This window comes from Ursus arctos, unplaced genomic scaffold, assembly GCF_023065955.2.
Source record: "Ursus arctos isolate Adak ecotype North America unplaced genomic scaffold, UrsArc2.0 scaffold_11, whole genome shotgun sequence".
Taxonomy (NCBI): domain Eukaryota; kingdom Metazoa; phylum Chordata; class Mammalia; order Carnivora; family Ursidae; genus Ursus; species Ursus arctos.
Genome location: NW_026622775.1, coordinates 5,030,381 through 5,046,272, shown reverse-complemented (window position 1 = coordinate 5,046,272; position 15,892 = coordinate 5,030,381).

The window sequence follows — 15,892 nt, the reverse complement described above, 5'->3', positions numbered from 1 at the left end:
GGCCTGGTCGATATTGAAAAAAATAGTCCTACTATATATGATAATGGACTTACCATAAACACTGTGATAGGAAGGATACAGTCTATTTATTTATTAAAATTATTGAAAGTGTGTAAATTGGCTCTCCACCCAAACTGGAAAATAATCTTATAAATAAACACATTCCAGTGCTGCTGCGACTTAAATTTGAATGAGCTTTCTGTGCAGTAGAGGTGGTAGAAAAGCACATGTGTAGTGGAATTTTAGTGGCTCGTATTATTTGAACATACACGGAGGTTATGATGGGCAAATGTTTAAGTTATTACTGCTTAACATGGATGTGGGGTACTGAGTGCACCCATTGTAGTTGGGCACAGTGTATAATTTAAAAGCAGATGTGATTTCTTGCCAGGTGGAGTTACATGTTCTGATTTAAGAAGGGATATAATAGGTTTAGGTTTTGTTAAACCTAACCTTTATTACAAAGCTCATCCTGGCTCCCTGGCAGGTTAGAACTTCACGGCATGAAAGGTGAAGGCGGTGGTGAGGTGAGGGGTGATGAGGAGTGGGAAGTGAGGCAGTCACTGAGAGGAACTAACGTTCAGCAGCTGGCTTCCAGTTGCTACTTCCTCTCCAAAGGAAACAGTGGTATGCATGAGGGAAAACAAATTAGGGAGTTAGAAAAATCACAGCCTGTGACATTTGCGTCACTTTCCATGATTGAAATGTTGAGAACTGAAAAGTGACTTTCCTCGCCAATTTCTCATTGATAAGCTCTGTTTCAGGAAGGGCTAAGCTACATGGAGTCAATAAATGTAATTGCTTTCCTTTATTGCTTTCTGATCTCAGTGTCAGCAGAACAGGAAGCACGTGTTCAAGAGGCTCTGTGAGTCCACTGTATATTTTCTCCGAGGCATACCTACCTACTTTGAACCTCTCAGATAGAGAAATATATATTTTCTTCCTTAAAAATTAAAATTAGATAGTTCTCTAAAGATTAATATATATCCAAATTGGATAAATCTCATTATTCAGTCATTCTCTTGCACTCAATCAAAACCTGCTAATTGGGCATCACCTTTAAAGATTTCACTCTGAAGAAGAGTTTAGGGGCTGCACCCTGTTAAGCGTCTGAACCCACAACTCTGCGTCATATTAGTTTTGTGTTAGCAGGTGTGATACGTCTCACTTTAGTCTACCTATTGGCTCTTATTGTTCTCTTTTATTTTAATTATTCCAATGTATGGAATCCTTATTATATCCTCATAATATGTGGCTTGAGCATCGTTAAGAGATATGAAAAGAATGTCCTTTTGGGAATGCACTTATGTGTGATCAAAATTAACAAAGTTAGCCTACACAATACCTAACTGGATGACCATTTCCCCTCTCCACTTTTGCTGGCTTCTAAATAAGAGTTATATATAGCACTAGAAAGTATAGAAATTCTCTTCTGATTTCTCCATTAAGAGGGTTTGGACAGATAACCATTTACAAAGCTGCTTAAAACACACACAGGGGCGCCTGGGTGGCTCAGTCGGTTAAGCGCTGGCTCTTGATTTGCTCAGGTCATGATCTCAGGGTCAAGCGATCGAGCCCTGTGTGGGGCTCCGTGCTCAGCCCAGAGTCTGCTTAAGATTTTCTCTTCCTCTCCTTCTGCCACACCACTCCTCCCCCCTGCCCTGCTTGCATGCTTTCTCTCAAAAAAATAAAAATAAAAAATAAAACACATACACATACTTAGCAGCAGCATCTGCTTGCAACAGGGGTAGTCACGGAACAAAGAAAGTATTCCAAAATGTGTGCATGACTTGCTCACTGCACCTCGGCAGCGACCCAGCTGAAACATCAGATCGCCCTGCTCAATGGCATTGTGTGTTGGTTCACACCGGGAGCCAGGTTGATTCTCCAGGCTGATCTGTCATATTTTGATGCTTTACGAATTTTTAGGTAAGCCTACTCTTTATTTTAGACACAAGGTTTGAGATTATGTAAAGTATCTTATATACTACTTCCAAAGAGTTACAGTTTAATTTTTTACATATGTCATAATCATATCCTCCTATCAATGATCTGACGAAAAAGATTTATTTTAAAATGTAATTTAAAAACTGAACCAAAATCCACTAAAGATTTATATATTTTCAAAACATATTAGGTATTAAAATAATGGTATGTTAATATGTACATTCTACAAAAGCACTTTCTTTCCTACTATAGAAAGAAAAAGCCTACACTCATGACATATGTAATTGTACATATTTACCTTTTTACTTATGAGGAATAGACTTAAGTTACTGATACGATGTTTGGATAAATTATAACTGTGAATATCTCTCACCGTTTATCATTTTCTTTTTGGAAAAGTTTCTATTTGAAAAATAAAATCCACACCCAATGATTTGAATAAGAAAATAATTCCTAAGAATACATGTAATGGCTGTTCATAGTTTTGCACAGTTGTTATTTAATTTTATTTAAATATCATAATTTTAAAGGGACCCGTTATCCCGGGACTTATGATGCATGCAGGCATGGTGCATAGCTATTCTAGAAAGAGTCAAGGCAAATCCCGTTTTTATGGCTTTAACTTTTAAATCCCAGGAGGACTTTACAGAAAGAGACTGACAAGAGGGACAGGTGGATATTGGCTCCAAGTTGGTGACAAGTTTTCAACCTCAGCTGCATTCTTACAACAGGGGAGTGAAGAGCAGCTGGCAGCCTGGGAGCCACTGTTCTACAGATGGAATTCTTGAGGGAGAGAGAAGAATGTCCTATCTGGCTCCCCATGCTTTGTGAACAAAGAGCACAACGTAGGAGATTGAAGCTACTGTTGGATCTAAACGGGGGAGTTTTCCCTCCCTTACATCTTTTGTGTTACAGTCCCAGCGGTTTATGTTTAGAAAAGAATATAATTTCCCAGTTTATCGTTAGTTATCATTGATTTCTCTGAACTCAGGATGTTCTTGTAAAGGCCCACCCCTCATATTTGTGAAGTCTGGGGCAAGAATATAAAAAAAAGATCCACATATCATATAACTAAATATCTACAAGTTATAAATCAAGTTGACAAACTGTTAAGGAGGAGATGTTCTTTCTCCTAACCTGGACTGTTCTAGCAGAGCCTGGAGGCGTGAAGGGAGCCAGTCCCTTCAGTCCCCTTCTCCTACTATCGCTGCCCCCCACCCCCCACAGCAAGGGGCTTCGTGTGTGTGTGTGTGTACCCCAACTCACATATCCAGGCTCCATCCACACCCCTTTTCTGACAGCTGCCCCTTGGTTACCCTTAGGCCTAGAAACTCTGGAAGCAGGTTGAGGATAATTTGGACAAGGAATTCTGTGGTCCTAGAGGTCAGAAGGGAGTCCAGAAGAAAAAGCTCAGGCTCTGAGGGAGCATACCCCCTTTGCTTGCAACATGGGGACGGGTAGGGCTGGAAGAGGGCCAGAGTGGGGCCCTCCACAGCAAGGGGCTCAGACCCAGACCTTTTACCTGGGTCTAAGGACAATACTTTTCTTTGAAACCTCAAAGTATATAATATCGTTCCTGCTATGGCCAGATAGGGAGGAAGACTTTGTGGTTAACTTCTAAGTTCTCCATTTAATTAAGAATGGTTAAAGCCCATACTTATTACCTGGTGTTTATGACCCATCTGCCCTCAAACTGGGAATAATTTCAGTATGGACAAAGTAAACTCTTTACTGCTGCACATAAAATATAAAACCCAGTGGTTCAACATGGAGACCATTCTTCCCTGCATTTCTATAGGCTTTGGAAGGGTGACTGCAAATGTGGAATGGCCCTTCTGGTTCACTGTATTTGACGGGACTTTGGTCTGAAAGGTAAAAGGCAACCATTATTCTAATTCTATAAATAAGGGGACTTGGAAAAGCCTTTCACTTTATGGTTACTTCACATGCACAATAAACTAGGAAAGGAGCCAGTAGCAGATGTCAGAGTTCACCTGCGCTTAGAACTCAGTGACATACAGGTTGAGATAGACCACAGAGCCAAAAAGATCTGCATGATATCGCCTCTTGGTATATCTAATAGAGATTTAAAAGAAAGAGCAGAGGAAGGAATCCCCATTTGCATTATTCACAGAATCACCCATAAATTAGTGGCATGATGTAGGCAAAAAACCCCACATAGTGTTAGTAGGAAAGCTAATGTTACATAGATTTTTACTTTAAGGCCCAGGGGGACCCAGCCAAGTGGAAAAATAGCTGAGTTATGGTGGAAACCAGTCACCTTGTTAAAACTGAACAACCAGGTGTTTAGGAAAAGAATGGTATGAGAGACTGGTTTCTTTCCTGCCGAACACAACCGTTCACTGTGAACACAGAAAAGGAATCTTTGTTACAAGCATAGAGGAAGATAAAAATTTGTGTATTTGGATGTTTTTTAAATACTAACTTCACAAGCCTATTTTGGGTTTCACGACGCAGTCAAGGAGAGCTACGTTTTGAGCTATAATGACGCTCTATTCCCTGTAACTTTGGTTGGAGTATTTGCTTCAGTGTGCAGCCTGCAGCACTTTAAACTGGGATAAATGTGTGTGCAAGTGTAGGATACATTCATTCTTCCTATGTGATTCTTTTTTCCCCAAAGAAAGAAAAAAATGGATACAGATCATTCTCATTCCAAAATAAAAACCTTTGGTGAATGTTATGACAGTGGATGAGAGGTTCAGAGTAAATGATTATAGATTTTGGCTTTTAAAAAATAGTGTAGTGAGGGGCGCCTGGGTGGCTCAGTCAGTTCAGCGTCTGCCTTCGGCTCAGGTCATGATCTCAGGGTCCTGGGATGGAGCCCTGTGTAGGGCTCCCTGCTTAGTGGGGAGTCTGCCTCTCCCTCGCCCTCTGCCTCTCTCCCCTGCTTGTGCATTCACTCTCTCTCTCAAATAAGTAAATAAAAATCTTAAAAAAGCTTAAAAAATAGTGTAGTGACTCTTGAATAAGTGGGTTTGAACCATACAGGTCCACTTATATGTGGATTTTTTCTGATAAATACAGAACAATCTTGTAAATGTATTTTCCTTAATTTTTAAAAACCTTTTCTCTAACTTACTTTCTTATAAGAGAATAGTGTCTAATACAAATAACGTACAAATGTGTTAAAGACTGCCTACGCTATCAGTAAAGCTTCTGGTCAACAGAAGGCTATTAGTAGTTAAATTTTGGGAGAGTCAAAAGTCCTATGGCTTTTTCAACTCTTAACCAGAATAAAGAGACATATAAATAAAAATACATTAATAGTAGGGGACTTCAACACTCCACTATCAGAAATAGACAGAACACCCTGGCAAAAACTAAGCAAAGAATCAAAGGCTTTGAATGCCATACTCGACGAGTTGGACCTAATAGATATATATAGAACACTACACCCCAGAACCAAAGAATACTCATTCTATTCTAATGCCCATGGAACATTCTCAAGAATAGACCATGTTCTGGGACACAAAACAGGTCTCAACCGATACCAAAAGATTGAAATTATCCCCTGCATATTCTCAGACCACAACGCTCTGAAATTGGAACTCAACCACAAGGAAAAATTTGGAAGAAACTCAAACACTTGGAGACTAAGAACCATCCTGCTCAGGAATGACTTGATAAACCAGGAAATCAAAAATCAAATTAAACAATTTGTGGAGACCAATGAGAATGAAAATACAACAGTCCAAAACCTATGGGATACTGCAAAGGCAGTCCTAAGGGGGAAATACATAGCCATCCAAGCCTCACTCAAAAGAATAGAAAAATCTAAAATGCAGTTTTTATATTCTCACCTCAAGAAGCTGGAACAGCAACAGAGGGACAGGCCTAATCCACGCATGAGGAAGCAGTTGACCAAAATTAGAGCTGAAATCAATCAAGCAGAAACCAGAAGTACAGTAGAGCAGATCAACAGGACTAGAAGCTGGTTCTTTGAGAGAATCAATAAAATTGACAGACCACTGGCAACACTTATCCAAAAGAAAAAAGAAAGGACCCAGATTATTAAAATTATGAATGAAAAAGGAGAGGTCACGACGAGCACCATTGAAATTGGAAGGATTAGTAGAAATTTTTATCAACAGCTATATGCCAATAAACTAAGCAATCTGGAAGAGATGGAATCCTTCCTGGAAACCTATAAACTACCAAGATTGAAACCGGAAGAAATTGTTTCCTTAAACAGGCCAATTAATTATGAAGAAATTGAGTCAGTGATAAACAACCTTCCAAATAACAAAACTCCAGGCCTGGATGGTTTTCCTGGGGAATTCTACCAAACATTCAAAGAAGAAATAATACCTATTCTCCTAAAGCTATTTCAAAAAATAGAAACAGAAGGAAAGCTACCAAACTCATTCTATGAGGCCAATATTACCTTGATCCCCAAACCAGGCAAAGACCCCCTCAAAAAGGAGAATTACAGACCAATTTCCCTAATGAATATGGACGCCAAAATCCTCAACAAGATACTTGCTAATAGAATCCAACAGTACATTAAAAGGATTATCCATCACGATCAAGTGGGATTCATACCTGGGATGCAAGCGTGGTTCAATATTCGCAAATCAATCAGCGTGATACATCATATCAACAAGAAAAGACTCAGGAACCATATGATCCTCTCAATCGATGCCGAAAAAGCATTTGACAAAATACAGCATCCTTTCCTGATTAAAACCCTTCAGAGTGTAGGAATAGAAGGTACATTTCTCAATCTCATAAAAGCCATCTATGAAAAGCCTACTGCAAATATTATTCTCAATGGGGAAAAGCTGGAAGCCTTTCCCTTAAGATCAGGAACACGACAAGGATGCCCACTCTCGCCACTATTATTCAACATAGTACTAGAAGTCCTTGCAACAGCAATCAGATGACAAAAAGGGATCAAAGGTATTCAAATCGGCAAAGAAGAAGTCAAAATGTCTCTCTTTGCAGATGACATGATACTCTATATGGAAAACCCAAAAGAAGCCACTCCCAAACTATTAGAAGTTATAGAGCAATTCAGTAACGTGGTGGGATACAAAATCAATGCTCAGAAATCAGTTGCATTTCTATACACAAATAACGAGACCGAAGAAAGAGAAATTAGGGAATCCATCCCATTTACAATAGCACCAAAAACCATACGTTACCTTGGAATTAACTTAACCAGAGACGTAAAGGACCTATATTCTAGAAACTATAAATCACTCTTGAAAGACATTGAGGAAGACATAAAAAGATGGAAAGATATTCCATGCTCATGGATCGGAAGAATTAACATAGTTAAAATGTCCATGCTACCCAGAGCAATCTACACTTTCAATGCTATCCCGATCAAAACACCGAGGACATTTTTCAAAGAACTGGAACAAACAGTCCTTAAATTTGTATGGAAACAGAAAAGGCCCCGAATCTCCAAGGAACTGTTGAAAAGGAAAAACAAAGCTGGGGGCATCACAATGCCGGATTTCGAGCTGTACTACAAAGCTGTGATCACAAAGACAGCATGGTACTGGCACAAAAACAGACACAAAGACCAATGGAACAGAATAGAGAGCCCAGAAATGGACCCTCGGCTCTTTGGGCAACTAATATTTGATAAAGCAGGAAAAAACATCCGGTGGGAAAAAGACAGTCTCCTCAATAAATGGTGCTGGGACAATTGGACAGCTACATGCAAGAGAATGAAACTTGACCACTATCTCACACCATATACAAAAATAAACTCCAAATGGATGAAAGACCTCGATGTGAGACAGGAATCCATCAAAATTCTAGAGGAGAACATAGGCAACAACCTCTACGACATCGGCCAAAGCAACCTTTTTCATGACACATCCCCAAAGGCAAGAGAAACAAAAGATAAAATGAATTTATGGGACTTCACCAAGATTAAAAGTTTCTGCACAGCCAAGGAAACAGTCAGAAAAACTAAGAGGCAGCCCACGGAATGGGAGAATATATTTGCAAATGACACTACAGATAAAGGACTGGTATCCAAGATCTACAAAGAACTTCTCAAACTCAATAAACGAGAAACAAATAAACAAATCAAAAAATGGGCAGAAGATATGAACAGACACTTTTCCAATGAAGACATACAAATGGCTAACAGACACATGAAAAAATGTTCAAAATCATTAGCCATCAAGGAAATTCAAATCAAAACCACACTGAGATACCACCTTACGCCAGTTAGAATGGCAAAAATAGACAAGGCAAGAAACAACAATTGTTGGAGAGGATGTGGAGAAAGGGGATCCCTCCTACATTGTTGGTGGGAATGCAAGTTGGTACAGCCACTCTGGAAAACAGTGTGGAGGTCCCTTAAAAAGTTAAAAATTGAGCTACCCTATGATCCAGCCATTGCACTACTGGGTATTTACCCCAAAGATACAGACGTAGTGAAGAGAAGGGCCATATGCACCCCAATGTTCATAGCAGCAATGTCCACAATAGCTAAATCGTGGAAGGAGCCGAGATGCCCTTCAACAGATGACTGGATTAAGAAGTTGTGGTCCATATATACAATGGAATATTACTCAGCTATCAGAAAGAACGAATTCTCAGCATTTGCTACAACATGGACGGCACTGGAGGAGATAATGCTAAGTGAAATAAGTCAAGCAGAGAAAGACAACTATCATATGATTTCTCTCATCTATGGAACATAAGAACTAGGATGATCGGTAGGGGAAGAAAGGGATAAAGAAAGGGGGGGTAATCAGAAGGGGGAATGAAACATGAGAGACTATGGACTATGAGAAACAAACTGAGGACTTCAGAGGTGAGGGGGGTGGGGGAATGGGATAGGCTGGTGATGGGTAGTAAGGAGGGCACGTATTGCATGGTGCACTGGGTGTTATACACAACTAATGAATCATCGAGCCTTACATCGGAAACCGGGGATGTACTGTATGGTGACTAACATAATATAATAAAAAATCATTAAAAAAAAAAAAAGTCCTATGGCTTTTCGACTGTGCAGGGGGTTGGTGTCCCTAATTCCCATGTTGTTCAAGGTTCAACTGTTTTACCAAAAATACTACTAATAAAATATGCTCTGAAAAATATAAAGAATATTTACTTAATAAATATAAAATAAATACTCCTGAGTGGCTTACTGTTGCTTTGGGGATAAAAAACCCTGCATGATTTGGCCCTTCTCTGCCTATCCCACCTCTTTCCCCAAATCTCTCCCCTCCCTCTCCCCTAACCACATTGGTTTTCTTTTTGTTTCTTTAACACCATGCTCCTTTCTTTCTCATTCACTATGTCTGATGTTCTTCCTTTTCTTGGCTAACCCCTTCTTCTCAATTTAAATGTTATTTTCCCAGGGACCTTTCTGCACATTACCAGACTGGTTCGGTCTTCTTATCGAACGCTTACATTAAACCCTCTTCCTTTCTTTCTGTGCAGAGATAAAAACTTATATCATGGGAGGATCCTGACCTTTTCTCTGTCAACTGCTAAAGAGTGTGCTAGTCTTTTTATTCCACTTTCCCACCTTCAAGGAAGATACTGGGAGACTGTGGGGGAAAGTGGAAGTGGGGAAGAAATTGGGGAGGTGGGAAACGGAGAATAAATAGGAGGGGACTGATGTGACCTTGGGCTAGGGGATGAGATGTTCTGTGGCTCAGAGGAGTGGGGCAAGTGACAGAGGAGAGGGAATTTGTGGGAGTGTTGCTGAGCGTCCGTATTTCCTTTCCACTGTGACACTAGAATTACCTGTTAGTTCCTAGACTGCTTTCTTTGCAACAATGCAGAGACTGGATCGCATGTGTCTTGGTGTGAACAACACTTCTTAAGGTGTATCATGTTTATATTATACAGTTTGTGTGATTGTTTTTGCTTTTCTTCCCCTGCTCCCAAGACCATGAGGGCAGGGCTCACACCTGTGTTGTTTAGAGCTAATTCCCAGACTGTAGGACAGGGTCTGGCCCATGACAAACTCTCAGCAAGTGATAACTGAAAGGATGAATGAATAAATGAATTCTGTTCCATTCTGTTTTAGCTTTCTAATCTCTAAATATCACCTGGGTCATTGTGGAAAGCAGTATGGAGTTTCCTCAAAAAGTTAGGAATAGAACTACCCTATGATCCAGCAATTGCACTACTGTGTATTTACCCCCAAAATACAAAAACACTAATTCAAAGGGATACATGCACCCCAATGTTTATAGCAGCATTATCTATAATAGCCAAACAATGGAAGCAGCCCAAGTGTCCACTGACTGATGAATGGATAAAGAAGATATCTATCTATCTATGAGTATTACTCACCAATAAAAAAATGAAACCTTGCCATTTGTAACAACATGGATAGAGCTAGAGAATATAATGCTAAGTGAAATAAGTCACTCAGAGAAAGACAAATATCATATGATTTTACTCATATGTAGAATTTAAGAAACCAAAAAAATGAGCAAAGAAAAAAAAAGAGAGCCAGACAAACCAGGAAATGTACTCTTAACTATAGAGAACAAATTGATGGTTATGGGGCGGGGGGGGGGGATGGGTGAAATAGGGGACGGGCATGTGAAAACTTGACATGTCTTATTTATAAGAGCTCATTTATAAATAAATAAATAGATAAATATGACCCTTGGCCTCAGTGACAAAATTATGGTCTCCTTAGCCAAAGTTCTCTAGAAGAAGGTATCCTGAGCTGGTTTCCAGATGCCTATAATTAGAAACTTCTAAAATGTTATTTTTGTTTTCCTCACCACATTCCTATGATATTAAGAGGTGCAGGGATTGAACATTCTTGTGATTCTTGTAGTCGAGATGGAACTCATCAAATACTTATGTTCTTTTTTTTTTTTTTTTAAGATTTTATGTATTTATTTGACAGAGAGAGAAAGAGAAAGAGAGCACAAGCAGGCAGAGCGGTAGGCAGGGGAGAGGGACCCCCCCATGTAGGGCTCGATCCCGAGATCCCAAGATCCCATGATCCTGAGATCATGACCTGAGCTAAAGGCAGATGCTTAACCGACTGAGCCACCCAGGTGCCCCAACTTATTTATGCTCTTTTCAAAGTGTATTGCAGTATGTCCTGAAATACTCATATCTTAGGATACATACTAGCCAAGAGTACTGAAGAGAAAAATAAAGCCGGGGAGTATATATGATGCTTGCCACTTGCTGAGAACTCACTGCAGGCCTAGTAGTGCATTACTTGTTATACACAGACTACGTCATTTAAACACATAAACGGTATTTTGAGGGAAATAATAGGTCCTGATTTTACCGATAGGGAAATGAAGGCTTTGTAGCTTGTCTAGGACTCCTAAGTTAGGAAATAATGGAGTTGGAGTTCAAACCTAGGTCTGCTAATGCTGGAGCTAATGCCAGGGTGCAACACTTATTTTTTTAATTTTGAGGAATAAGTTACCTAACTTTTTAAGAGTTTATTTAACTTATAATTATAACCATAAGATTGAGTTCACAGTCTTGCTCTACCTTCTTTTTTCCCAGAGGTCACCACCGCTTCTCCTGCCCCCAGTTCACACTGTCAATTCTGGGACTTTTCTACTGTTTACTATATTGCTAGCTAAAGCCAACGTATAATTAACTTCAAAAGATGTCTTAGCGTTAGTTGAGTAACTTGACAGAAGTTTATTTATTTATTTTGTAAAAAATATTTATTTATTTATTCGACAGAGGGAGACAGCCAGCGAGAGAGGGAACACAGCAGGGGGAGTGGGAGAGGAAGAAGCAGGCTCCCAGTGGAGGAGCCCGATGTGGGGCTCAATCCCGGAGCGCCGGGATCACATCCTAAGCCAAAGGCAGACGCTTAACGACTGCGCCACCCAGGCGCCCCTGACAGAAGTTTAAAACAACAAAAGACCCCACTTTCATCCAGGAATTTCCGGTTCTCCCTTCAGTCTATCAGCTACTGCTCTGGATCACGTGTTGATCTTTATTTTCACTAAAATTGCATTTTGTCTTTTGCATTTTCATCTTCTGTTTTATTAGCCTTTTGTGTCTATCTAGACCATCTAGAAAATTTTCTCCCCATGGAAAGGATCACCCCATCTTCCTCCTGAAAACTCATGGAACAAAATATATAAATTGAGGGCAGCCATAAATGGGTCCTAGGGAAAAAATTCCTTATTGTTCTATGCAGACACACAGAGTTAATTCTGTTATTTGTGCTAGTTATGTTCTATAAAGTTACCACAAAAATGGAATTATTGAATACTGAACCTCGGGGAATCATAGGGTTAGGTTCCTGTGACCTCTGGTCACGACATTTTCATCAACCAATCAATACATAACCTTGTTTTGTGCGTGTTTCTGTTTAAACGTGCTTTATTCGATGTGTTGTTGACTCATTAACATTGAACTCATGGCCAACCTCACCGTAGTTCGTGCCTGAATAATGCTTTTTTAATACATGCATTTTCTTTTCAAGGCACATAACAGCCTGCTTGCACTTAGGAACTCTAGACAGCATTTCATCCTCATGCTTTGCGGGCATTTTAAACAGTAAAATCACCAACAAAAAGGACAAAAATTGTGAAAATCTAAGTAGACCGAGAAAAGGGACACTTTTGAGAGCCAAAACATGAAAGCAGAGTTTCACTTTGTTTGACTCAGCAGGGAACACGTGTGTCCGGCAACTTAAAATGTTCCCCACTCTGCTTGTCTGTGAATAACTGTGAGAGGCTGTCAGTATTGATTTTGAGGTTACAAATGAACTTTGGTGAGCAGGCAAAATTGCAAGTATGGAATCTACAAATGATGAGGATTGATTATATACATACTTACTATTAGTTAATATTTGCTGATCACTTGCCAAAGCCAGTAATTATTTTAAGCTTTTAAAACCAACTCATTTAGTTCTTGTTAAAGCTCTATAAGGTAGGTATTAATATTTTCTCTATTTTATGTGTTACAGAAAGAAATGAACTTTCCTAATCCACAGCTGGTAAGTATCAGAACAGGTAATGGGCCCAGGCAGAGTGGTTCCAGAACCCACAAATTTATCCACAGTGCTACGCTTCCTCCTTCTGGGAAAAGCTACCCAAATAATAATACTTTTTTTTTTTTTCTAAATAATGTTTTTATCATGGATGATTCCTTTATTCATTTAATCAGCAAAATGTTTATTGTGTATTTACTCTCGTCAGTCCTGTGAAAATTTAGCAGGAAAGAACGGCATGGTCTCTGCCCTCACACAATTTATAATTTAGCTTGTAATTAGATCAGGTAATATAAACTGTATAGTTTAGGATTAGTAGCTATATCCTTAGCTAAAAACCAGATTTCAAGTTCTATTTCCAAGGCCAGAGACAATTGCAGTTGGGAAGCTATTAGCAAGCTTCCACATATATAAAAACATTTTCTAAACTGCACAGAGCTTTATAAGAGTAAAGGCATATTATTAAAGAGTTGGATTATAGGTGCTTCTCTTTGATATTGAATCTATTGTCTACTGGTCTTTAGTCTTCTATGACAGTGCTCTTTAAAGTCTAGGGTTTTGCTCTTTAAAGTCTAGGGTTTTTCAGTATGGAGGTTCCTCAAAAAGTTGAAAATAGAACTATCCTACAACCCAGCAATTTCACTACTGGGTATTTATCCCAAAGATACAAAGGTAGTGATCCGAAGGGGCACCTGTACCCCAATGTTTATAGCAGCAATGTCCACAATAGCTTAACTATGGAAAGAACCCAAATGTCCATTGACAGATGAATGGATAAAGATGTGGTATATATACACAACAGAATACTACTCAGCCATGAAAAAATGAAATCTTGCCATTTGCAACGATGTGGATGGAATTAAAGGGTATTATGCTAAGTCCCAACAAGGAATGGTGACTACCCAGAGACTAGCATCCGTGGGAAACTATTACAACCCCAAGGCCTGAGGGGCAAGTGGAGGAAGTGGTTTTACTAGAACTGATGAGTGCTATGGACATGCTGCCAGGACCACTCAACAGGAGCTGTGGCCCTACACAGAGTAATGCAGTCATTGTCAAGCTAGAGCCCGGCCGGGAGGAAGAGGGAAATGGGTATCTCTCTGGAATCCTGGCAATGCTTCCTCTTACAAAATGCATTTGTAAGGTAAAGGAAGAATAGCCAGCACACTGTACAAACGTGATTACTGTCATTTGAATAGACCCATATCTCAGTTACTCTGGCTAATTAATTAATGCTTGTTGACATCAGTATTATGCAGTAACATTCCCAACCTGGTTGCAGCTTAGCTTTCCAAGTGAAAATTTCAGATACATATTTCTAATTTTGGAATATGTTTTATTTTTGTTCTTCTGATTTTGAACTATACTTGTCCCTGGAATTCACCATAGTTTTAGAAAATCTAATGCTAATATATAAACTTTGTTAGAAGTAGAACAAAACTCACCCGATATCCCCAATTTGACTTCTCGGGTCTGTCAGTTGGGTGTCTAGCTCTGAACCCTTGTATCACTTCAGGATGTTAACTAGGAGTTGGAATCAGTGATGGATGTCAGTGCCGTTTTAGAAAATTCTTCAAAATCTGCTGTCCTCAGATAGTTCTTTCATCTATTTTTTGCCATCATGTCCTACCTGATGTGATATTCCCATCATTAGGTAACCCCTTCTGTACCAGAAAAATGTAGAAGGAAGCCCATGATGTGAACTAGAAGGATACTGAAACCTATTTACCTTCTCTCATTAGCCAAGGATTTGACTTCCTTTCATATTACTGTTTCTTTTGACAATCACAATGAGAAAAAAACCTCTAAGGAATCTCAGACAGGCAACGTTAATGTTTGGGGTAGAGAAAATAAGCATAGGTCTAGGCCAAAATGAGCTGGCAGGGTGAGAGCCCTGGAAGGTTGGAGAAAAGAGGTCTGAGTAAGGATTTTTCACATGAATTATCACATTTTCTTTATTTGATCCTTACCATCATTCAGTCAGTTATCCAGAAATAGATGGTCTTTTTTTAAAAAAGGCTAAAGATTAAAAAAACAAGCAAAACAAAACTGAAGCCCAGATAAGGTTAAGCAACTTACCAAGACAAAATGGCTCAGCAGGCCAGGCCAAGAACACGAAACCCTAGATCTTCCCCATCATTATTGTGTGGCTGAGGGTAGACCACTTTACTATCTGTGGCTCATTTCCTCCTCGTTGTATAAAAGAGTATGAGTAATGCACAGTGAAAAGTTATAGAGATCCCTTTTTAAAAAAGTTTGCATAAAATATCAGTAACCTAGCTTTCTAGTCCTTTGCTTTAAGTCAAGACTCAGCTCAGGCTTACTATCTTTCTCTCACTTACCCTAAGCAAAAACACCGAGGAAGGCAGGAGAAGAATTTGGACAGAGTGACATGGTGGAGGAGAGTTGGAGTTTGGCTTGGAGTGTGCTCACACTCAGCCTCACACTCTTCCAAGAACCTCTGCTCCTTCTGGTGCCTGGACTCTACTAATGGGATGATCCACCATGCCAGTTTGCCTGGGACTAGAGGATTCCCAGGACGTGGGACTTTCAGTGCTATAACCAGCAAAGTCCTGAGCAAACCAGGATGAGCTGATTATTCCCATTCTCCTCTCTCTCTCTCTGTTTTTAAACTAATTTTCAGTTTTCCTTCCATCTTTAGAAAAGATCAATGTTTCTTTATTAAGAACCATGGGTAATAGTTGGCTTAATAATAGACTCATGACCAGTAAGGTGAGATGCTCATAGTTTGAGAAAGTATCAGGAACAGAATATGTCCTAGGAAATAGCAGATCCCACTCCAACCTGAGCTGCCATAGGGTTATAAATTGAAAGGAGGGGCTACAGAAATGCAGGCATTGTTTAAATTATTGTTTATCTTTTTACTGCTCCACAGTCATGTATAATTAAATTCACATAAATTAAATTTCTCTACTGAAAAAAGCATTGGTATGTAGAAGACGATTGATCCAGCAGTCAAAGACCTCAGGGATTATGGAGTGG